The sequence below is a fragment of the Equus caballus genome, chromosome 14 (assembly GCF_041296265.1).
Source record: "Equus caballus isolate H_3958 breed thoroughbred chromosome 14, TB-T2T, whole genome shotgun sequence".
NCBI classification, from domain to species: Eukaryota; Metazoa; Chordata; class Mammalia; order Perissodactyla; family Equidae; genus Equus; species Equus caballus.
In genome coordinates, this window is record NC_091697.1 from 76,765,221 (window position 1) to 76,789,402 (window position 24,182).

Here is a 24,182-nt window from a genome sequence, read left to right on the forward strand (position 1 = left end):
TCTGGTTTTGATATCAGGGTGATGTTGGCCTCATAGAATGTATTAGGAAGTGTTCCATCTTCTTCAATTTTTCTGAATGGTTTGAGAAGCATAGGTACTAAATCTTCTTTGAATGTTTGGTAGAATTCTCCGGAGAAGCCATCTGGTCCTGGACTTTTGTTTTTTGGGAGGTTTTTGATCACTGTTTCTATCTCTGTACTTTGATTGGTCTATTCAGATTCTCTGTTTCTTCTTGATTCAGTTTTGGAAGGTTGTATGAGTCTAGGAATTCATCCATTTCTTCTAGGTTATCGAATTTGTGGGCATATAGTTTTTCATAGTATTCTCTTATATTCTTTTGTATTTCTGTAGTATCTGTTGTAATTTCTCCTCTTTCACTTCTAATTTTATTTATTTGAGCCCTCTCTCTTTTTTTCTTGGTGAGTCTGGCTAAGGGTTTGTCAGTTTTTTTTTATCTTCTCAAAGAACCAGCTCTTAGTTTCATTAATCCTTTCGACTAATTTTTTTTTTTTTTTTTTTGGTCTCTATTTCATCTATTTCTGCTCTGATTTTTATTGTTTTCCTCTTTCTGTTGACTTTGGGATTTGTCTATTCTTTTTCTAGTTCTGTTGGATGTATTTTAAGATTACTTATTTGAGATTTTTCTTGCTCGTTGAGGTAGGCCTGTATTGCTATGAATTTCCCTCTTATGACCTCTTTTGCTGCATCCCATAAGAGTTGGTATGTTGTATTTTCATTTCCATTTGTCTCATGGTGTTTTTTAATTTCCCCCTTTGATTTCTTCCATGATTCAATGGTTGTTCAATAGCACATTGTTTAGTCTCCACATGTTTCTGACTTTCACAGTTTTGTTGGTTGATTTCCAGCTTCAAAGCATTCTGGTCAGAAGAGATGGCTGGGAAGATTTCAATCTTCTTGAATTTATTGAGGCTTGCCTTGTTACCTAACATGTGTCCTATCTTTGAGAATGTTCCATGGGCACTTGAGAAGACTGTAAATTCTGCTGTTTTGGGATGAAATGCTCTTTATATGTCTATTAAGTCCATCTGGTCAAGTGTTTCATTTAAAGCTACTGTTTCTTTGTTGACATTTTGTCTGAATGATCTATCCATTGAAGTAAGTGAGGTGTTGAGATACCCTACTGTTATTGTGTCGCTGTTAATTTCTCCCTTTAGGTCTGTTAATAATTGCTTTATATACTTTGGTACCCTTGTGTTAGGTGCATATATATTAATAAATGTTATGTCCTCTTGGTGGAATGTCCCTTTTATCATTATATACTGCCCCACTTTGTCTCTCCTTGTCTTTTTTAACTTGAAGTCTGCTTTGTCCGATTTAAGTATGGCAACTTCTACTTTCTTTTGCTGGCTATTAGCTTGGAGTATTGTCTTCCATCCTGTCACTCTAAGCCTATGTTTGTCTTTGGAACTGAGGTGCGTTTCCCGGAGGCAGCAGATTGTTGGGTCTTGTTTTTAATGCATTCAGCTACTTTGTGTCCTTTGATTGGAGAAGTCAATCCATTTACATTTAGAGTGATTATTGTTATATGAGGGCTTATAGCTGCCATGGTATCTCTTGTTTTCTTGTTGTTCTATGTTTCCACTGTTTCTCTTCCTTCATGTTTCTGACTGCCATTTCATTTTGTTGGTTTTCTGAGAGGGATTTCTCACTTTTCTCTCTTTTTATGAATTGCGGCTCTGCTCTGATTTTTTGTTTGGTGGTTACCTTGAGGATTGTGTGAAGATATTGAAGATGAGGTAGTCCATTTCCTTATAGCCTCTTATCTCCATTAATTTCAGCAGGTTCCTTCCCTTTCCTCTCCCTTTCTGAGTAGTTGCTGTTACAAATTGTTCTGTTTTTAATTTTGTCAGCTTGTGACTAAGTTGAAGTGTTTATCATTACTTATGATTTTTTCTTTCCCTTTCTATTTTAAGTTGTAATTGAGCCTTTGCCTCCCTGTTCTGGTAGAGAGCTGCAGGTTTCTGATCATGTATGTCTATTTATCTCCTTGCTCTGAGCTTTGTAGACCTTTGCCTTTTTGTTTCTGGTGTGAGGGCATCTTTAATTATTTCTGGTAGGGGAGGTCTAGTGGTGGTGAACTCCATCAGCTTTTGTTTATCTGGGAAAGCTTTTATTTCTCTGTTGTATCTGAAGAAAAGTTTTGCTAGATAGAGTATTCTTGGCTGAAAGTTTTTGTCTTTCAATATTTTGAATATATCATCCCATTCTCTCCTAGCTTGTACAATTTCTTCTGAGAAATCTGCTGAAAGACTGATAGGGTTTCCTTTGTAGGTTATTTTCTTCTGCCTTGCTGTTCCTAATATTTTTCCTTTATCACAAATTTTTGCCATTTTTGCTATTATATGCCTTGGAGAGAGTCTTTTAGTGTTGATGAAGTTAGGCATTCGATTAGCTTCATTGTCTGTAAATCTGAAACCATCCCCACGTTTGGGAAGTTCTCAGCAGTTATTTCTTTGAAGAAGCTCTCTTCTCCTTTCTTCCTCTCTTTTCCCTCTGGAATACCTATAATCCTTATGTTGCTTTTCCTAATTGAGTCAGATATTTCTCAAAGAATTCCTTCATTTTTTAAAATCTTAGTTCTGTCTCCTGCCCCACCGGTAGAATTTTTACATTTTTATCCTCAAGAAGATTAATTCTTTCCTCCATAAGATCAGTTCTATTTCTTAATGATTCTAGATTATTTTTATTTCATTAATTGTGTTTTTCATATCCAGAATTTCTGCTTGATTTTTTTTTAAAGTTTCAATCTCTTTGGTGAAGAGATTCATTTTATTGTGAGCTCCTTGACTTGTCTTTCTGTGTTTTCTTGTAAATCGTTGAGTTTTCTTATGATGGGTATTTTGAATTCTCTGTCATTTAGGTTGTATATTTCTGTGTCTTCAGTGTTAGTTTATGGAGACTTGTCATTTTCCTTCTGGTCTGAGTTATTGCTGCAGTTTCTCATGGTATTTGATGGACTAATCTTTTGTTGGGGCATTTGTGGTATTCTTAGGACACACATTCCCCCTGTTACTGCTGGGGGGAAGCAGAAGCAGCATTTCTAGTGCCACCCCATCTGCTGGAAGCTGTGGGGGCATTATGGGTGCTTGCCCCAGCCTTGGGTGCTTTCAGGCACTTGTGTGGACTGTCTTTGTCAAGTGGGGCTTCCTCACTGGGCTAGGGCCACTCTTTGGCATCTCAGGGGCACTCTGAACTCCCCCTTCCAGCCAGAAAATGATCACCAGTGGGCTCAAAACTACTGTGCCTATTCCTGCAGCCACCCAGGACACGTTCCCTCTCTGGGGGCTCAGCTGCACTATGAGTACTCATGCATGTGCCTGGGAAACATTTGCCCCAGCACATAGATCTGCTGAGGTCTCTGTTTATGTTCCGTGGTCCACAGGTCTGCTGTGCTTGGTGGGTGGGGCTTCTGCTCTGGGACTTGAGGTGCGGCTGCTCCTTGACAGCACTGGGGTGTGGTGGGCTCCCCTTCCCCAACAAGAAAGTGAATCTGAGTGGGCTCAAAGCTGCTGTACCTATTCCTGCTACTGCCCAGGACATGTCCCCTCTCTGGGGGCTCAACAGCACTATGAGCACTTGCATGCATGCCTGGAGAGCATTTGCCCCAGCACGTAGATCTGCTAAGGTCTCTGTTTACAGTTCATGGTCAGCGGGGCCACAGTGCTTGGTGTGTGGGGCTTCCTCACTGGGACCCAAGCTATGGCTGCTCCTTGACAGCACAGGGGTGTGGTGGGCTCCCTCTCCCCATTGTGAGAGTGACCACGAGTGCAGGCTAAGTGTTACCACTACCTCCTCTTACAGTCACCCGAGTGTGTGTTCCCACTTTCCGGGTACTTGCACCAGTTTGAAAGCATTTGTGTGCATGCACAGAGCAACTGGGGGAGAGCAAGCCATGCTCACCTATCTCTGCCACTTCCTGAGGGGCCAGTCCATCCACCCTCAGATGTACAGGTGCATGTTTCTCTCAGGCATCCTTTTGTGCTGTGTGGGCTTCCTCCACTGGTCAGTGAATGTCCATTTAGTTGTAGTTCAAAAGGGGGAGAGACAAAGGGAACAGCTTACTCCACCATGTTGCTGACGTTACTCCTTGATCTTGTAATGTTAAGATCAAACTCAGTGCTATGTGTCTTGGAAGCTTTGTGCACCTTTTGATATTCAGAGACATCAACCTGCTAATAGATTGAAGAATAAAAGCTTCAGTGCAAATGAGAGTTGGTCCATGTAGTCTAAAGAGAGTTCTTCCTTGCCTAGCATCAGGGGCAAGAATTGCTACTGATACAATTGAAAATAGCAGAAAATTGATGTTCCAAGGCAATAGCATAAAATGTGATCTCTAATATCTATATTTGCTACAGGGCCGTATGTAAACAAAATAACAAGGCTGGAAAAGAAATGTGCCCAGATCAATCTCTGCAAATGCCATCAAATGGTCTTGTCCCTACAAAGATGCCTGAAGACTTTCCTAAAGAATTCTTATTACCCTCACAGACATATTCATTTTGTTTTGATGCAATATATAAGGCTGAAAGTAAGAAAAAAGCAAAAGAACTCGGTAGAGTATAACTGTAACGTTTCACATTAAATGCAATTTACTCAAGTCCATTTAGCAGATATTTATTTGGAGACTTTTATATACAAGACTTGTGACCAAGCTAGCACAGTAAGTTCATGCTTTAAGCCTCTGAGCATTCCATCTCTCCTAACTGCTCCAAACACATGGAGGGATATAAAAATAGTTTTTTAAAACTATTATTTATAGTCATATAAAAAAACAAGAAAAGCGTATTCGTATATTAAAAACATAAAAGAAATGGAAAGTAGTGAATGAGGCTTAACATGGTGGAGACTTCCATGGCGTTCAGTTGCTATGGGGGTATCAAGGAATAAAAACACTCCATGTAAATTGGGGTGGTCATAGCCAGGCTCATTGCTGGAGTTTCAGTCAGCTCCCCATCTCTCCTGAAAGGGCTGAAGACAGCTGCTAATAATGTTGCCGAGGCCTGTGGCTTATATCAAACTATATTCCTGGGAAGTTAGGAGGACACAGATATAACCTCTAAACTAGGAACTCAGCTAAGACCCCACTGGCTCATTGATCTGCAGTATCCCCATATCCCTAAAGGAAGGGAGCTCCACAAAGCCAACATATGACCTTGTCTTGTACTAGAACATCAGAACACTGGGACAACTTGAAGAAGATGATTGTAGAACTAAGACACAGGTAAGACTGAGCAAAGAGAGAAGGAGGAGGAAAAGAAGTGAAGGGTGAAGGAGAAGAGAGAGGAAAATAAAATCATCAACTTAAAATTAGCCTGCAACCCAAATTCTCACAAATGAATACCATAAGAGAACTAAGTAAGGAAAATCAACAGTTGAAAGATGGGTTAATTTAAGATGAAATAGAAATAACAAAAAATATTTTAAAAATGTAATAAGATATAATGATGGAAAAACTTTTATTTATAAGATATCATGATAAGCATTGGCACAAAGCACAGTTTCAATCCTCTAGGAGCTTACGATGATAAAGATATTATATATTTACTATGTATATCATCATAGCTATGAGTATATATGTATGTATGTGTATGTATATGTATATTATATATTTTCAACTACTTTGTCACCTTGTCTAATCAACATATGTACAAACTTTAGAATATGTTATAATGTATATCATTTATTATTATCTAACTGGTACTTGCAGTCATTTTTATAAAAAGTTGGAATAATTCCTTCTAGTATATACAGTTATTTCCATTGGAATATCTTATTTGCATCCCATTTTAACTTACTTCAAGTTCTTTCTTCCTTTTATCATAATGCATTTGAGATTTGTCTATGTTGTTGCGTGTATTAGTATCCATTCTTTTATATTGCAAGGTAGATTTCATTTGTATTTGTCTGTGATCCATTTTGAGTTAATTTTCTTTATCATGCAAAGTATGTGTCAAAATTGGTTTTTTTTGCATATGAAATTCCAGTTATCCCACAACTATTTGTTTAAGAGACTATCTTATACCTGTTCTAATTGTGTTCGCACCTTTGTCAAAATACGATTGACTGTGTGTGTGCGTGTGTGTATTTCTAAAATCTTTTTCTGTTCCGTTGATCTGTCTATCTTGATGTCAGTACCACATCCTCTCATTTACTATAGCTCTATAATAAGTCTGGACACCAGCTAGTCTTCTTTTTCTTCAAAATTGCTTTTGTTATTCTAGTTCTTTTGCTTTTCTATGTAAGTTTTTAAATCAATTGATCTATGGCTCTATAAAACTCTTCTGAGGGGCTGGGCCCGGGGCCAAGTGGTTAAGTTCGTGCACTCCGCTTCCGCGCCCCAGGGTTTTGCCAGTTTGGATCCTGGGCGCAGACATGGCACCACTCATCAGGCCATGCTGAGGTGGCGTCCCACGTGCCACAACTAGAAGGACCCACAACTAAATATATACAACTGTGTACCAGGGGGCTTTGGGGAGAAAAAGGAAAAATAAAATCTTTAAAAAAAAAAACTCTTCTGAGATATTGATTGTGATTGTACTGCATCTCTGGATCAATTTGAAGAGTATTAACATCACAATACTGACTCCATGAGTTCATAAACACTGTATGTCTCTCCTTTTATTTAAATCTTTTTGGGTTTCTTTTATTAGAATTTTGTAATTTTCTGCCCATAAATCCTGCACATATTTTGTTAGATTTATATCTATTTATTTCATGTTTTTGTTGCTGTTTTAAAACATATTATTGTAGCCTCTAATTATTCATTGCTAGTATATAGAATTACAATTGGTTTTTGTATATTGACCTTTTATGTGTAATCTTGCTAAACTCTCTTATTAGTTCTAGTGACTGTAGTAGATTTTGTAGGAGTTTTGGCAGATATCAGCTACAAATAAGACAGTTTTATTTTTTCCTTTTTAACCTATGTGCCTTTTAATTTCCTTTTCTTTTCTTTTAAATTTGTTGCACTGGTTAGGAACCCCCAGGTCAATGCTGAATAGGAGTGATGTGAGCAACTATCCTTGCTTCGTGATCTTAGAGGCAAAGCATTCAGCTTTCTCCATTATGCAGAATGTAAGCGATAGGTTTTCATACATGCCCTTTATCAGGCTGAGAAAGTTCCCTTCTATCCCTAGTCTTTAAAGAGTTTTTATCATGAATGAATATTGGATTTTGTTAAATGCCTTTTCTTCATCTATTGAAATAATTGTCTGAAGGTTTTCCTTTTTAATCTAGTGATATGGTAATTATAATGATTAATTCTTCAGTGTTAAAGTAGCATTCCTGGGATAAAACCTACTTCTCATAATTTCTTATCCTTTTTACGTATTGTTGGATTTGCTTTTCTATCATTTTGTTAAAAATTCTATGTCTATGTCGTGAAAAATAATGATCATGTCTTTCCTTGTAACTTCTTTTTCTGGTTTTAGTATCAGGACAATGCTGGACTCATACTATGAAATGTTGCTTTCAGGTAGAGCTTTTGGAGAATTGGCATTATTTGTTCCTTAAAAGTTTGGGAGAATTAATCAGTGAATTCATCTGGTTGGTATTTTCCTTCTTGGGAGGATTTTAACTATGTATTCAATTCCTTTATACATATTAGAGTGGTCATGTTATACTCATTTATTTTTAAATGAAGTTTGATAGTTTTCATCTTTCAAAGAATTTGCTTATTGCATCTAAGCTGTTGAATTTATGGGCATTAAATTATTTATAATATTTTACTGTTACCCTTTTAATGTCTGTAGGATCTGTAATAATGTGTCCTCTTTTGTTCTGATATTTGTATCTTTTGTTTATTTATTTTTTAGTTTTATTTTGTTTGTTTTTTGCTTGATGAGCCTGGCTGGAGGTTTATCATTTTCATGATTTTTGAGAAGAACAAGCATTTGGTTTCAATTTACTCTATTGTTTATTCCACTTTCAATTTCACTGATTATTGTGCCTATATTTGTTGTACTTTCTTCTACCTCTTAGGGTTTAATTTGCTTTTCTTTCATCAGTTTCTTAAAGTGGAAGCTCAGATCACTGATTTGAGACATTTTTTGTTTTCTAATTTAAACATTTAATGTTATACATTTCCCTCTAAGCACTACTTTAATTGCAGTCTACAAATTTTGTTTGTTTTTGTTTTCATTTTCTTTCTTTTTCTTTTCTTTTTTCTTTTTGTTTTTGAGGAAGATTAGCCCTGAGCTAACTACTGCCAGTCCTCCTCTTTTTGCTGAGGAAGACTGGCCCTGAGCTAACATCCATGCCCATCTTCCTCTACTTTATATGTGGGACGCCTACCACAGCATGGCTTGCCAAGTGGTGCCATGTCCGCACCCGGGATCCAAACCAGCGTGACCCAGGCCACCAAAGCGGAACGTGCACACTTAACCACTGTGCCACCAGGCTGGCCCTCATTTTCTTTCAATTTAAAGTATTTTCTAATTTCCCATGTGACTTCCTCTTTGAATCATGGGTTATTAGAAGTGTGTAGTTTAATTCTAAGTATCTGGGTATTTTCCAGATATTTTTCTGTTACTGTTTTCTAATTTGTTTTTTATAGTCTTAGAATAAACCCTTTATGATTTTTATTATTTTAAATTTGTTAAGATTTCATTTGTGACTCAGAACATTGTCTATCTTAGTGAATGTTCCATGTGTACTTGAAAATAATTTGTATTCTACTGTTGTTATTTGGGATGTTCTATAATGTTAATTACATAAAGTTTGTTGATAGTGTTGTTTCAGGCGTATTGATTGATGTCCTTATTGATTTTCTGTCTACTTTGTTATATTAATTGCTGAGAGAGAATTGTTGAAGTATCCAAGTATAATTATGGATTTGTGTATTTCTCTTTTCAGCTCAATTGTTTTTTTGCTTCGTGTATTCTTAAGCACAATTTTTAGGTACACACACATTTGGTATTGTTTTTATTCTTAGTGAATTGATTTTTTTCGTCATTTTGTAATGTCCTTTTTTAGCCCTGGTAATATTCCTTGTTATGAAGTCTATGTCACACTGCCTAAAGTGTTACTGTTTTATAACATTGGCCTTTATTTCTTGGCTTATGGAATTAAAACTGAACCTTGGTTGTCCTAAAGTGAAATAAAGTAAAGGAACTGAGCAGGTGACTAAGATGAATAACTCAGATGAGGAAACCAAGGCTTAGCGAGTTCAGATGAGGCAGTAGAGGCTCAGAGGAGGGGCTGAGATGAGGAAATTGAAGCGCTAAGAGGCTGTGTTACACCCAGCTAGTTAGTGGCAGAGCTAGGGCTAAAATTCTTATACTGGGTAATCTCTAATTCCACCCAGACTGAAAACATGTCTTCCAATGAGTTTGCTTTGAATGAGCACCTTATTACTTAATAGTTCTAGAGGTATATGGTAGAGATTTAAAGTCAGGTATCATACCCGAGGTTCTCAGAATGGAGAATCTATTTCTCTTTGGTGACAAATTACAGGGAACAGCTCATTGTGTTTTAGGGAAATGGACCAAAATAAATTGTAAAGTCATTTTCCACATTCTCTTTCTAAGATGAATTTGTTGATAAGACACAGCAATGATTTCATGATATCAGTGAAGCAATCACTATGTGATAGCAATGTGACCTTCAAAGTCAGCTTCAGTTCTTTTGGTTTTTGGTTTTGGGTTTTTTTTTTGGTGAGGAAGATTAACCCTGAGCTGCCATCTGCCACCAGTCCTCCTTTTTTTGCTGAGGAAGATTGGTCCTGAGCTAATACCTGTGCCTATCTTCCTCTACTCTCTATGTGGGATGCCTGCCACAGCATGACTTGATAAGCAGTGCATAGGTTTGCATCTGGGACCCGAACCTGTGAACCTCGGGCCACAGAAGTGGAGCGTGCGAACTTAACCACTACACCACCAGACTGGCCCTCAGCTTCAGTTTTTGAATTAGCTATTACTTTTTGGTTTTCCATGTGCTTTGCTCAAAAACTGTTAAGCACCTCACACATTGAAAAGAGTATATGGGGGCCAGCCCCGTGACCAAGCAGTTAAGTTCCTGTGCTCTGCTTCGGCAACCCGGGGGTCTCCAGTTGGGATCCTGGGTGCGGACCTACGCATCAAGTAATGTTGAGGCGATGTCCCACATAGAAGAACTAGAATGACCTATAACTAGGATATACAACTATGTACTGGGGCTTTGGGGAGGGAAAAAAAAGAAAGAAAAGAGAATATGCATGCATTCAGAGACAATGCTTTCTAGTGTATTTGGAACCGAACACTGCCCTTTATCACTTTTGCAGAAGAAATTTTGATTGACAAGCACAGTTGGCATAAAGTCATTAGTAGATTGCCCTTTTATTTGTTCTTCCAGTTGTGTCTTTCGTCCTAAACTGATTAGCATAGAAAATAAAAATGTTAGGCTGTATATTGGGAAATTCTTTTGTTGAAATATCTTTTCCTCTCTTGCCCTTTCTTTCATTTCCTCTTATCCAGATTGCTGTAGTAATCTTGGGATTGTATAGCTGGCCCTTTTAAGATACATTTTCAGAATCTGCTCAGAGAAGATTTGATGGAATCTATTTTCAGTCTCAGTGGGAGAATCCTAATTTGCATCTCCTCATGGGTCGCTCTGGCCTGAATTAATCTACACTGACCTGGTTCATTTAAAATCAATTCAAGGTTTTCCTATGTGCACACAGAACAAACTACTACCTATACTTCAGATGCTGCAAATACAATCCCAAGGAAATTTAGGCAATCTGGATGGGTTCTTCAAATAAAAGTGTACTGTGTTGTATGTTTAAAATTGAGAGGGTCACTAAGGTGAAACTAAGAAACTGGAAGAGTGTAACCAACCAGCTAGTCAAAAATTGTATCAGTTGTCTGTGCTACAAAATACGTTTTGTCAAACCTAATGTCTAATTCTTACTTTATTTATCATCTGAAGTGATTGCTATAAAATCAGTTCCAGTAGCATTTTATTATACAGCCATACATCGCTTAACAATGAAGATATGCTCTGAGAAATGTGTCATTAGGCGATTTTGATCCTGTGTGAACATCATAGAGTGTACTTATGCAAATGTAGACAGTATAGCCTTCTACACACCTAGGCTGTATGGTGCTAATCTTATAGAAACACCGTCGTATATGAAGTCCGTGTCCATCATTGACCAAAACATCCTTATGCAATGCACAACTGTATTTCTTCTAAGTATGCAAAATATTTTTGTGGCAAGATGGACAATTGTTATTCAACTACAATTGTAAAGATTGTTACAGGTTATTTCTTCAAGCCAAGATTCTGTAACCAGCTTTACTTTAAAAATGAGATGTAAAAAAAAAAAGCAGTTTAAACTGAGTGAGAGCCAATGGTAGTTTACTTTGCTAGAACATGCTATGCTATTTACCCAGAATCAACAAAAATAGTAGTTGGGACTTTTCTCAGTATTTTAGCACTTGCATTTAAACAAATTTTCCCTCAAGTAAACTGCTGAACTATAAGGAGATAATGATATATTTTTTGTTGTGTTTAGAAAAAGATCCCATACTTGGAAATATATTAAATTATTGAGCTTTACAAATACTAAATGTGCAATAAATGCTGTTCATAAATACCTATAATATTAAATATAAATAATAAATGCTATAAGGAGGGTAAAGTGCTATAAGAGTTCGTAGTAGGGAAAGAAAACTTCTTGCTGGAAGGAATTAGGAAGTGTTTAATTGATAGTAAGACACTTAAGTTAGGCTTTAATGAGAAAATGGATTTTGAACATGGACAGATTAAAAAAATTCTCTGTCAAAGGAACAGATTCATTGAAGTAGAGGATTATGTGAATTTACTGAAAACAATGACTAGAAGATTAAGTTAATGAATGAGGAAGAAATGAAAGACGAGGTAAAATATGACTACTGCGGCCAGATAATGGTGACCCTTGCAAACAATCCTAAGACTTTGAACTGTCCTTTTTAGGCTACAAGTGACCATCAATCAAAGTGTTAGAGCTATTGAAACGTGTCATAAAATAACAGGATTCATTCATAAAAGCAACATCTAAAAGGCATATTGTCAGGGAGTATTTAACTTCAGGCAGGTATGCTATGTTCTAGAGATAAAATAAAGAGGAGTATCCTTGCTCTCAAGGAATTTTGAGTGTAAAGGAAGAAATAGATGCACCAAAAAAAGCATATGAATTATTGGCTGAATGTTTCTCTAATAGAGACGGATGCAGGGTACTAAGGAAACAGGAGAGAACGATATAAGAGGGGAATTCTAGCTCCAGAAACAGATAAATCCTGAGTTACCAGTGGCTTAACACAATAAGTATTTATTTCTTGCTCCATCACAGCCAAATGTGGTGTTCCTTCTCAGATGGCCTATGATATGGTCGTTCAGGGATGAAGCTTCTTTCATTTTGTAGTTCTGCCCTCTCACAGGTCCTCCAAGTCATCTGAATGGGTGAAGATAACCAAGGGGGAGGCATATACACCTAATCCACTCAGCTGAGAAGATTCATACTTATTCCATTGATGAGAGCTAACAGAACAGGAAATGTGGTCTAGCTGTTGTGTCTGAGACAAATGTAATAGAGTTTTGGGGAACATATTGGAATCTCTGCCCCAAGAACACGTGTGGCTATAGGGTAGGGGTGGGTAGATCCAGGAATGATGGAAAGCGCTTGTGTGGTTGTATTTGGTTCCTTACATCTGGCATTTGTTCTGGTCAGTTAGAACTTATCTGACACATGTTTGATTGGCTGGTGCTCATGTCATTCAGTTGTTAAATATTTTGATTAACTTCTGCAATTACCTGCACTTGTGCTAGACTTGGAAGCGTGAAAGTGAATCCAGGAGTTCTACTTCAGCGAGATTGAACTGGCAGTGGGTCATGAGATAAATCAAAAGTGGAGAGATTTGGAGGTAATAAGATAATTTAGGAGGCTATTTCAAAAGTATGGGTGAGAGATGAATAGAGTAGACAGTAGAGATGAAGACCAGGAAGGAAACTGAAAATATAGCTTCAGACAGCTATCTGGATGGGAGGAGCAAGAGAGGGCGAAGGGTATACAAACTAACTAACTAACTAGCTAACTAGAGCAGGCCAGAGATGGTGAGCCTTGGTAGTTCAGAGGTTGATAGTGCTTTTACCAAAATAGAGAACAAGAAAGAGGAACAAATTTTAGAAGGATCCCTTAGGTTCGTAGCATTTGGAAGGCAGGAATCTGCTTTGTAATCCCAGAATCTGATGGAAGGTGCCCTATAGATATTCATTTAATTAATGACAAATGAAACAACGTTACTTCAGTTGTAGATAGACTGAGTTTTTGGTGTCACTAAGATGTTCAGGTAGAGATGTCCATCCACCGAATGGTTGAGAAGGTAGAACCAGAGTAAGGAGGTGATAAAAACCTCCTAGGGCAAGGTGGTAATTGAATCCACGTGATTACAAGGCAGAACGTGACAGCAAGGAGAAGAAACTTTGGAACAATCTCTGCAGTTAGAGGGGAAGCAAATTCAGAGAAGGCACAACCACAGATGGAAGAGGAGAACTGGAAAGGAAAAATGTCTCAGAAAACAGAGAAGCCATTTTAAACAGGGGTCGTTAGACATGTTAAATAATATAGACATGTTAAGAACAAAGAAACCACCATTTCATTTCACAATTAGGGCTTAAAAACCAATTAAATTTCTTTTATTTTGTAGATGATTTTCTTTCTTTCGTTCACTTTTTTTCTCCCTAAGTTTTTATGGGCATAAATATATAAAAGTCTGTATTGGGAAAGTACAAATTGTCTATGATCACATCTCCTAGAAATAATTGCTGTTAAAGTTGCCATATTTCCTTCCAGTCATTTTAAATGGAAGTGGAAATAGTGGCAAATGCATGCATTGTCAAATGCACCATTTGTCAATATAAAATTACCCTCTTTGAACTGTTTAATGATTTTTGCCTTAAATTCTACTTTGTCTGAAAATAGTGTTGTAGTTTCTGATATTTTAATGTTTGGATTTTCCTAACAAATCATCTTCATTCCCTTTCTCTTTTAAGTTTAATATCATTTTGTTTCAACAGTCTCCTGTAAGCTACATTTAGTTTGATTTTTCCTTTGGCTTCTATGGAATTAATGGTATTTACTTTTATTGCTACAATTTGTATGTCTTGTCTTTTTTTGTTTTATATGCTATGTTTTGTATGATTCCTTGTTTTTTTCTGTGTATTTTTTTCTATTTAGAATTTTTTATTCTTATTTTGATTTACCCCAATTATTAGGAGGGCATATATCCTCATATATCCTGTATTTAATTCTTCTTATGATTACATCCATATTTCTCTAAAACAATTCTGTATGTCAAAAATTATCAAAGTCAATAATAAAATACATATTTTGCATCATATCTTCCTTTTGATCCTTTCCCCACTCCACTTAAGAGGGGGATTGCAACACGTTTTTACTTCTTTTCACTCCATTTTCTCATATTTTAAAACTATAATGTGTATTTTAAGAGCCATATTCACATTATTTAAATTTATTAAATTATTTTCTCTCTAAGCAACATTCTATTTTTATTCAATTATGTAACAAAATTTAAAACAATTATTTAGATTGAAATTGAAGTTAAATTTGATTCAGTGTTCACTGCCAGTCTTTGTGGAAGTATTGGCTGGATGTTAGTATCTGGAACTACATGGCAGATCATTGTCCTCAAAGAGTTTAGAGTCTAATGGCTTTCTCTCAGTACTATTACTCTTTCTTGCTCTCTGTTTCGGTTAAAAGCACTACCAAACTTTGGGTTACCTCCATTCATAATCTCCTAATTTAAGTACTTTATAGAAAGTAAAAAGGAGGAATTTACTGTAAGTATGTGAACACCTAAAGATTCTTGGGATCAAAATCAATTCTTTTCTCATTTTATATTGCAGGGAGAAATCCTAGGGCTGATTTTACTTTTGTTTACTTATTTTTCTCTCAATATTTGTAGAATTTTGCTTTTATCCTTGTAGTTGATTTTTTTTTCCTTGAGTCTCTTCATTTTTCTTTTCTGAACTGGCTTAGAAAGTCATTTCAATACACTTACTTAGGGCATTTTTCAGCTCCTAAATTTTCTGTAGTCATTTCTTTGAATACTGCTTCTATTCCAATTTTTCTGGGTTTTTTAAAATTGATAATGTTTGGGTTGAATAGCATTTATTCCATTTTAGTTATCTCTTCTCTATGTTCACTTTATATTTTCCTCTTAACTTTGGGAATCTTATTGAATTGGTAATCCATAACACTGATTTATTTTTCATAACGTCTGTGCTATTTTTTTAAACTGATTTTACTATGTATTGATCTTTTACAATGGCACTTCCTGTTTTCATGTCATCCTTCGTCATCTCACATTTTTTTTCTCTCTGACTTTTCTATTCTCATGACTTTCGGCTCCTATTTTAGGGATATTGTATCTTATACCCTGAATGTCAAGTACTTTTCTGTACCTTCTTTCAGATCCCTGAGTAAATTTTTTAAAAGCTTATTTTCTTCTGGATATATGGGGTGATATAGCATTCTTTTTTCCTTTCAGTAATTTACAGATTCTTTTGGAAATTTCCTTATACTTGCCATGTGTTGAAGAGGGCTCTCTGCAGGCCTGGTGTGTGCCAACAGGCAGGATTTAGAAATTGTCCTTGCGTCCCTCTCTGTGCATTTGCAGGCTAGTGAAAGCCCCACCCCTACAGCTGGGTGGCGTACTGATAGCCAGAGTGCCTATCATGGTTGCCAGTCACAGACTCAGCTTTTGTCTAGTGTGACTATGCTGGAATGTGAGGAGGTTTTTTCCTACCATCCTGCCTGGATCTCAGATCTCCGAACAGTCTTATTATCCTCAGTCTGTTTGGAAAACAAGGCCCTTCCTATCTCAGCAAGATTCCTCTTCCCCTCAATATTATTTCATTTGTGGTAAGTACCCTTTCTAGGATGCACTATAATGTCTGCCCATAAATTTCTTCTATTTAATTTTTAACTGATTTTTTATTACTTGAAGAAGCTAACCATATATATAGGGGAGCTGGTATGGGGAGGCAATAAACAGCACTCCAGGTGCTGCGAAAATCGATTCCCGTCTTGCTGGTTGGGTTAGGATAGGCTTGGGAACTTGAAATCCAGTTCCAATGACCCCCATATTACCACATATCTCCACGTGGTCCATATTATAATGGACAAGAGTGAGAGTATTATCATAGAAATACTACAAGCCTAGCAGAGTGTATTTTAAAAGTATGAATAATTTTCAGAATTTCGTCTTTAGCTATTATTAATAAAAAATTGTTTGTAGTATACCCCACAATTATGGAAACATGCCAGCATGTCAAGACATCATAGTTGAGAACTTCTAGAACAAAACACTGGTGGGATATTAATATTTAGGCATTCTTAGTAGTTTAGCCTCAAGGCTAAAGTCCTATACTATTATATCCTTTAACCTGCAGCAGTTGAGTCATTCAGAGGCAGAAAAGAGAGGAAAAAACACAGTCTCTTCTATTTGCCCATTTGCCCACCCCAAATCTGTATAGTTGCAATGGCAATTAATTGTTCCTCTGAAAAGATAACTCTTCCTGTCTTTTATATTCACTGTCACCATTCTGTTTCAGTAACTCCTGAAATAGTCCCATATCTTTGAGTATTTCTTGTTCAATCTGCAACTGTTAGAATAATCACTTTGAAACTGAATTCTGATCATGCTGTTTTCCTGCTTAAAAGCCTTCAAAAACTACAAGGATGTTGTACTGAATGAAGGTGAAGTTTCATACAGAACAATCAGATCCAGAGTCCCAACCTTCCTTCTCTATTAATTCCACTTTCTCCCCTTCTCTCCTCCTCTTGAGGGCCACAGTGACACACTTCAGGGAGGAGGTCAATGTCTCTGTCTGGCACACAAGGAAGGGCCTATAGACACTGATTTTGGGGGTTTCCCAAGAAAATGACTTCACTTCTGTGCAAGGCGGCCTCTAAACTTGCCTCCAATGATCCCTGCTTCTTGATATCAATGCCCTTGTGTAATCTCTTCTCTTTGACTATAGGCTGGACTTGGTGATTCACCTCTAATGAACAGAATATGGCAGAAGTGAGGAGATGCTACTTCCAACGTTAGGTTACAAAAAGATAGTGGCTTCTGAGTTGGGGACTCTCTCTCACTTACTATGAGGTAAATCAACTGCCATATTGCCCCAAGGGGAGGCTTGAGTGGCAAGAAACTGATGTCTCTGACCAACAGCCAGCAAAGACTGAGGCTTGCCATCAGTCATATGAAAAAGCTTGAAATCGGATCCTCCTCCACTTGAGCTTTGAGATGTCTGCAGCCTCTGCCAACATCTTGGTTTCAGTGTTGTGAGAGACCTTGAGTCAAAGGCCGTGCCCAAATTCCTGACCCAGAAAAACTGTGAGATGATGGATGTTTGTTGTTTTAAGCTGCTAATTTTGGAGTAATTTGTTACCCAGCAATGTGTAACTAATATAATCACTACCCAGTCACTCCATGATGAGGGCCATTATACAACAAGACCAAAAACCCACCCAAAGCTTCCCATTACCTTTTTACTATCTTGCTTTTCAACACAAATAATTGAGAAAAGGGGCATGAGGAAAATTTGGGGAATGATAGGTATGTTCATTTTCTTGAACATGATAGTTCCATGAGTATATATGTGAAGATGTATCAAATTATATATTTTAAACATATCCAATTTGTTGTGTGTTAATTATACCTCAATAAAGCTGTTAAAATATGAATGGAGATCTAATATTCACCAAATATTTGAAAAAAGTCTCCAACATAATAGACAGAGACCCTAACAAATAAAAAGTAAAAGTCACCTAGAGAAAACTGAAAGAGTGCAGAAGAACAGAAGAAAAATTAAAAAAATAGATAATTACCTTCTGAAAAATAAATGAAAATTTTTTCATCCATGAAAAAGGTAGGCTATAAAAGAATAGCATAAGAATAAGAAAGAAAGAGCTCTTGGAAATTAAAAACATAATAGTGGAAACTGAAAATTCAACAGAAGGTTTTGGAGATAAAGTTGAAGAGATCTCTCAGAAAGTAGAATAAAGACAAAGAGGAGGAAAACAGGAACAAGAAGATAAGAAAATGAGAGACACCGTTCCAGAGGTTTAACATTAGAATAAAGGGAATGCCAAGAAAAAAAAAGAACAAGGAAGACAGAAGGTAATTATTTATCAATGAAAAAACTTTTTTTAATTTGAAGAACCAAAGATGATTTTATACAATTAAGGGGCCCAAATAGCGACCAAGTAATAAATTTAAAACATTTATTTATTTATTATTAAAATTTAATAAGGCACTTCGTATTAATTATTCATTACTATGTAACAAATGCCTACAAAATGTAATAACTAAAAACAACATACATTTATCATCTCACGGTTTCACTGAGTCAGGAATCCAGACAAACTTAGCTGAGTTCACTGATTCAGGGTCTCTCACAAGGCTGCAGTCAAGGTGTTGGCCAAGACTAGAGTTTCATCTGACTGCAAACTGGAGAAAACTCTACTTCCAAGATCACAAATTCTTGGCAGGATTCAATTCCTTGTGGGCGATTAGACTGAGAATCTCAGCAATTTGTTTGCTGTTTGCCACAGACCATTCTAGTCACTTGCCTTGTAGGCCTCTCAAATATGGCAACTTGATTTATCAAAGCATAAATGCCAAGAAGGCAAAAGAGAGAGTTTGCTGATAAGACAGAAGTCACACCTAATCATGGAAGTGATAGTTCATTACCTTTGTCATATTCCATTGGTTAGAAGCAAGTCATTGGGCCATACTATACTCAAGAAGAGGGAATTACACAAGGCATGAAGCCTAGGAGGTGAGGATTATCAGGGGCCATCTTGGAACTCTGTCAACCACAAAGTTCATTGTGAAAATTGGAAAACCAAAGATAAAAGAAACTGAAAACTTTCGGTGACAGAAACTATTAGCAATCATAAAACATTCCATGCGTTTCTGTTTTTCCAGAAGACTTCCTTGACGTTATATTAGAGTAGTGGTTCTCAGCCAGGGGTGATTTTGCCTCCCAGGAGATCTTGGTGATGTTAATAGACATATTTGATTGTCACCAGTGGGACGTGTTACTGCCATCGAGTGGACGGAAGCGAGAGATGTTGCTAAATATGCTACAATGCACAGGACAACTCCCTACAACAAACCAATATCTAGTCTAAATGTTAATATGGCAAAGGTTTAGAAACTCTGGGTTAGAATCATGTATTTTTTGCCAAGTACTATGAGCAGAAGTGACATGATGATTCTGTGCCAAAGCAATTAAGAACTAGCATCTTTCCTTTGCAAGTCTTTCTTCCTCTGCCAAAGTGAACTTGAAAACCACATGTTGAGATGGTGGCATTACAAGATGGGAAGAGCCTGGATTCCTGGGTCACCAGATGGAGGAGAGCTCCTAATGAACTGCATTAGATTTTGTGTGAGCAAGAAATAAGCATTTGTTTTGTTACTTGAGATTTCAGTGGTTATCTATTGAGAAAATTAGCAATAAATCATCTTATTTATAATCTCAAATAATTAAATAATCTTAAATAATACAACTCCAGAGAGAAGTAACAGGTTACTACAAAGGTCTGGGAATTAGGGAGGCATTGGATGCTGGAAAAGTGGTAACAGAAGCAAGAAGATGGTCAAACAATTGCCTCAATACACTGAGGGGCAGTAATATCCACTCTAAAATCATAAATATCCCTTCCTTAGTATTTAAATATATTTCATTGATAATATTTGGAAAATAGGTAAAAAGGTTTCATATAAAAATTTATCTGAATCTATTCTGTTCTTCAAGTTGGTTAGAGTTCAAATAACAAATGGCACTTGAATATTTTCCTGCCTCAGTTTATTAAATGTGAGAGTAGAAAAAGACATTTTCAAGTTATACTTCTATTCACCATTTCTTAGGAAGATTCTTAAAAATATCTTCCCCCAAAAGAGGGAATAAATAAAGAAAAAGCAATATAGTAGGCTCAGAAAACACTGGTCCCGACAGAGAACAGTGTTGAGGAGTGTTCCCAGGATGACAGTGACGCTGCAGGCCTAGATTCAACCAGTTCGAATTGGTGTAGGAAGACACTTAAACTCAACATGTTCAAAACTGAAGTTATCACTTGTTCTCCACCCAACCTCAAAGGGCTCTTTGATACATGTGCTCACTTAAGTCAATATGCACCCTTCTTCTCAGTAACACTACACTAACTCCTACTTATCCCTCCAGATTTGTTTCAGAAGTGTTCCTGGAGCCATACCTCTTCCTGGGGCACATTATGTTTTCTCCTTCCTTGTGAAACCATCTTCATAAGTTTCTATAAGCTGCCTTTAAAGAAACTTAAACACCCTTTGCTATGTCTTTTGGCATGTTTCAGTCAATTACATCACAATCCTGTTATCATAACCACACAGGTTAGTGTTTAAAATGAGACTGATGAAAAGACCTCAGACTCTGATGGCTAAATTGATTTAGGAGATTGTAAATAAACTGAAATAGAACATGAATCTGCAATGTTAGTGTGGCAGAGGACTATCCTTGGCCTAGGGCTGCAAAATTGTTGTCTGGGAATGCAGGAAGAATTGTTTCAGTGGAACATGTCCATTAGACATTTTGACTCAATGGATTGAAAAGAAATTAAAATTCAAATAGTCTTGACTTTGAGTTCCTTAGTTCCTTCTGTAAGCTCTGGTCAATGTGAAAGTGACACCTGAAACTTTCTGGTAGGCACTGTATAGGAAACCGCCAGATCAATAGTCTGTCTGGCAAGGAAAAGTTAGACTGAAACTGTAGAAGCAGATGTCTGAGACAGAGCCCCTGGGATGGGATCATTGGGAATGGCAGAAGCCCAAGGACCCTGGAGCCTCCTTCATCGGCAGTTTTTTATGCCAGGCAGAAATGGGATCCTGCCCAGGCTGTGCAGATGATGGAAGGGTGAAAGCAGAAAAATTTTTAACTCAAACTGAGCAGACTGTATACATAGAATGTTTTGCACTGCAGGAACTACAAAACTAGGGCAATTAAATAGGTACCAGATATTTTAAATGTGGGATCAGGTAGTGGTAATAGAAATAATTGAGTACCAGCTCTTTCTTTACTGATCAAATGGGATATCAAAAATTATCTTGAAACAAATGAAAATGGAAGCAAAACATACCAAAACTTATGGGATGCAGCAAAAGCAGCTCTAAGAGGAAAGTTTATACTGATAAATGCCTATATTAAGAAAAAAAAAGAAAGATCTCAAATAACCTAACTTCATACCTCAAGGAAGCAGAAAAAGTGGAACAAAATAAGCCTAAAGTTAGCAGAAGGAAGGAAACAACAAAGATCAAAGTGGAAATAATGAAGTAGGGACTGGACAACAATAGAAAAGATCAATGAAACTAAAAGCTGGTCTTTGAAAATATGAAACTTTTAGCTATACTTACAAAAAAAAAGAGAGAAGACTTAAATAAAATAAAAGAAGAGAGAGAAGACACCAAAACAGATACCACAGCAATACAAAGGGTCATAAGAGACCACAGTGAACAACTGTATGGCAACAAATTGGATAAACTAGAAATGAATAAATTCCTAGGACAATACAACCTATAAAGACTGAATCATGAAGAAATAGAAAATCTAAACAGACCAATAACAAATAAGGAGATTGAATTAGTAATCGAAAACTTCCCAAGAAAATCCCAGGATCAAATAACTTCACCCGTTAATTCTACTAAACATTTAAAGAAGAATTAACACCATTCCTTCTTAAACTCTTCCAAAAAATCAAAGGGACAAGAACACTCCCCAACTCACTTTATGATACCAGCATTACCCTGATACTAGAGCCAAATAAAGATACTATGAGAAAAGAAAAGTACAGGCCAATTACCCTCATGAATATTCTCAACAAAATGCAGATATTCTCAATAAAATACTACTAAAACAAATTCAACAGGATCATACATCATGATCAAGTGGGGTTTATCCCTGGGATGCAAGGATGATTCAACATATATAAATCAATCAATGTGATACACTACATTAATATAATGAAAGATAAAAATCATATGATCACCCCAATAAATGCAGAAAAAACATTGTACAAAATTCAAATTTTATCCTTTCATGATAAAAGCTCTCAACAAGTTGGATATAGAAGGAACATACCTCAGCATAATACAGGCCATAAATGACAAGCCTGCAGCTAATGTTATACTCAGTGAAAGGTTGAAGGCTTTTCCTCTAATATTATGAACAAGACAAAGTTGCCCACTCTCACCACTTGTATTCAACATAGTACTGGAAGTCCTAGCTGGAGCAATAGGTCAAGAAAAAGAAATTAAAGGTAACCAAGTCAGAAAAGCACTTAAATTGTCTCTGTTTTGCAGATGACATGATTTTATATATAGGAAACCCTAAAATATCCACTAAATTAACTGTCATAAATAATAAATGAATTCAGTAAAGTTGCAGGATACAAAATCAACATACAAACATTAGTAACTTTTCAGGGCTGGTCTAGTGGTTTAGTGGTTAGGTTCATGCACTCTGCTTCAGCAACCCAGGATTCTCTGGTTCAGATCCCAGATGCGGAGCTACACACTGTTCATCAAGCCTTGCTGTGGCAGGCATCTTACATGTAAAGTAGAGGAAGATGGGGGCAGCTGTTAGCTCATGGCCAATCTTCCTTAGCAAAAAGAGGAGGATTGGTGGCAGATGTTGGCTCAGGGCTAATCTTCCTCAAGAAAAAAAATCAGTAGCTTTTCTATACACTAACAATGAACTAGCTAAAAAAGAAACAATCCCATTTACAATGGCATCAAAAATAATAAAATACTTAAGAATAAATTTAACCAACGAGGTGAAATTTCTGTACACTGAAAACTTTAAGACATTGAAGAAGACATAAATAAATGGAAAGAAACTCCACACTCACAGATCGAAAAACTTTAATATTGTTAAAATGTCGTTATTCCCAAAGTGATCTGTAGATTCAGTGCAATCCCTGTCAAAATTTCAATGGCATTTTTCATAGAAATAGAAAAAAATTCTAAAATTCATATGAAACCACAAAAGGCCCCCATTAGCCAAAGCAATTCTCAGAAAAAAACAAAGCTACAGGCATTATACTTCTTGATTTCAAACTATATTACAAAGCTATAGTAATCAAAAAATTAATTTTTGTGAGTGGCATAAGAAAGGGTCCAATTTTACTCTTTTACATGTCAATATCCAGTTTTCCCAGCACTAATTATTGAAGAGATACATGCATGGGTTTATTTCTGGCCTCTTGATTCTGTTCCATTGGCCTATGTATCTGTTTTTATGCCAATACCATAGTTTGGATTAAACATAAGAACTGATATTATAAAACTCCTAGATGAAAACATAGGGAAAAAGCTCCTTGATGTTGTTCTAGGCAACAATTTTTGGGGTTCAACACCAAAAGCACAGGCAACAAAAGCAAAAATAAACAAATGAGAATACGTCAAACTTAGCTTCTGCACAGGAGAGGAAACCATCAACAAAATGAAAAGGCAACCTATTGAATGGAAGAAAATGCTTCCAAACCATCTGTGGAGAGTTAATATCCAACTCGCACACCTCGATAGTAAAAAGACAAATAATTTGATTATAAAATGGGCAAAGGACCCAAATAGACATTTTTCCAAAGAAGACATACAAGGGTTAACAGGTACGTGAAAAAGTGTTCAACATCACTAATCATCAGGGAAATGCAAATCAAAACCACAGTGACGTATCAACTCACACCTATTAGAATGGCTATTATCAAAAAGGGAAAAGATAAGTTTTGCCAAGGATGTGGAGAAAAGGGAATCCTTGTGCAGCATTGGTGGGACTATAACCTGGTACAGTCACTGTGGAAAACAGTGTGGAGGTTCCTCAAAAAATTAAAAATAGAACTACCATATGATCCAGCAATTCCACTTCTGAGTGTATATCTAAAGGAAATGAATCACTACCTCAAAAGGTATCTGCACTCCTATGTTCATTGCAGCATTATTTACAGTAGCCAAGACATGGAAAGAACCTAAGTGTCCATCAAAGGATGAATGGAAGAAGAAAATGTGGTGTATATATACAATGAAATATTATTCAACCATAAAAGAAGGAAATCCTGCCATTTGTGACAACATGAATGGACC

General features: G+C 36.6%; 1 protein-coding gene across 30 annotated transcripts in view; it reads left to right on the forward strand.

Annotated features, from left to right (window-relative positions):
* Positions 1-24,182, forward strand: part of TMEM232 (transmembrane protein 232) — a 182,369-nt gene that overhangs the window by 150,259 nt on the left and 7,928 nt on the right. The gene's annotated exons all lie outside the window — the stretch shown is intronic.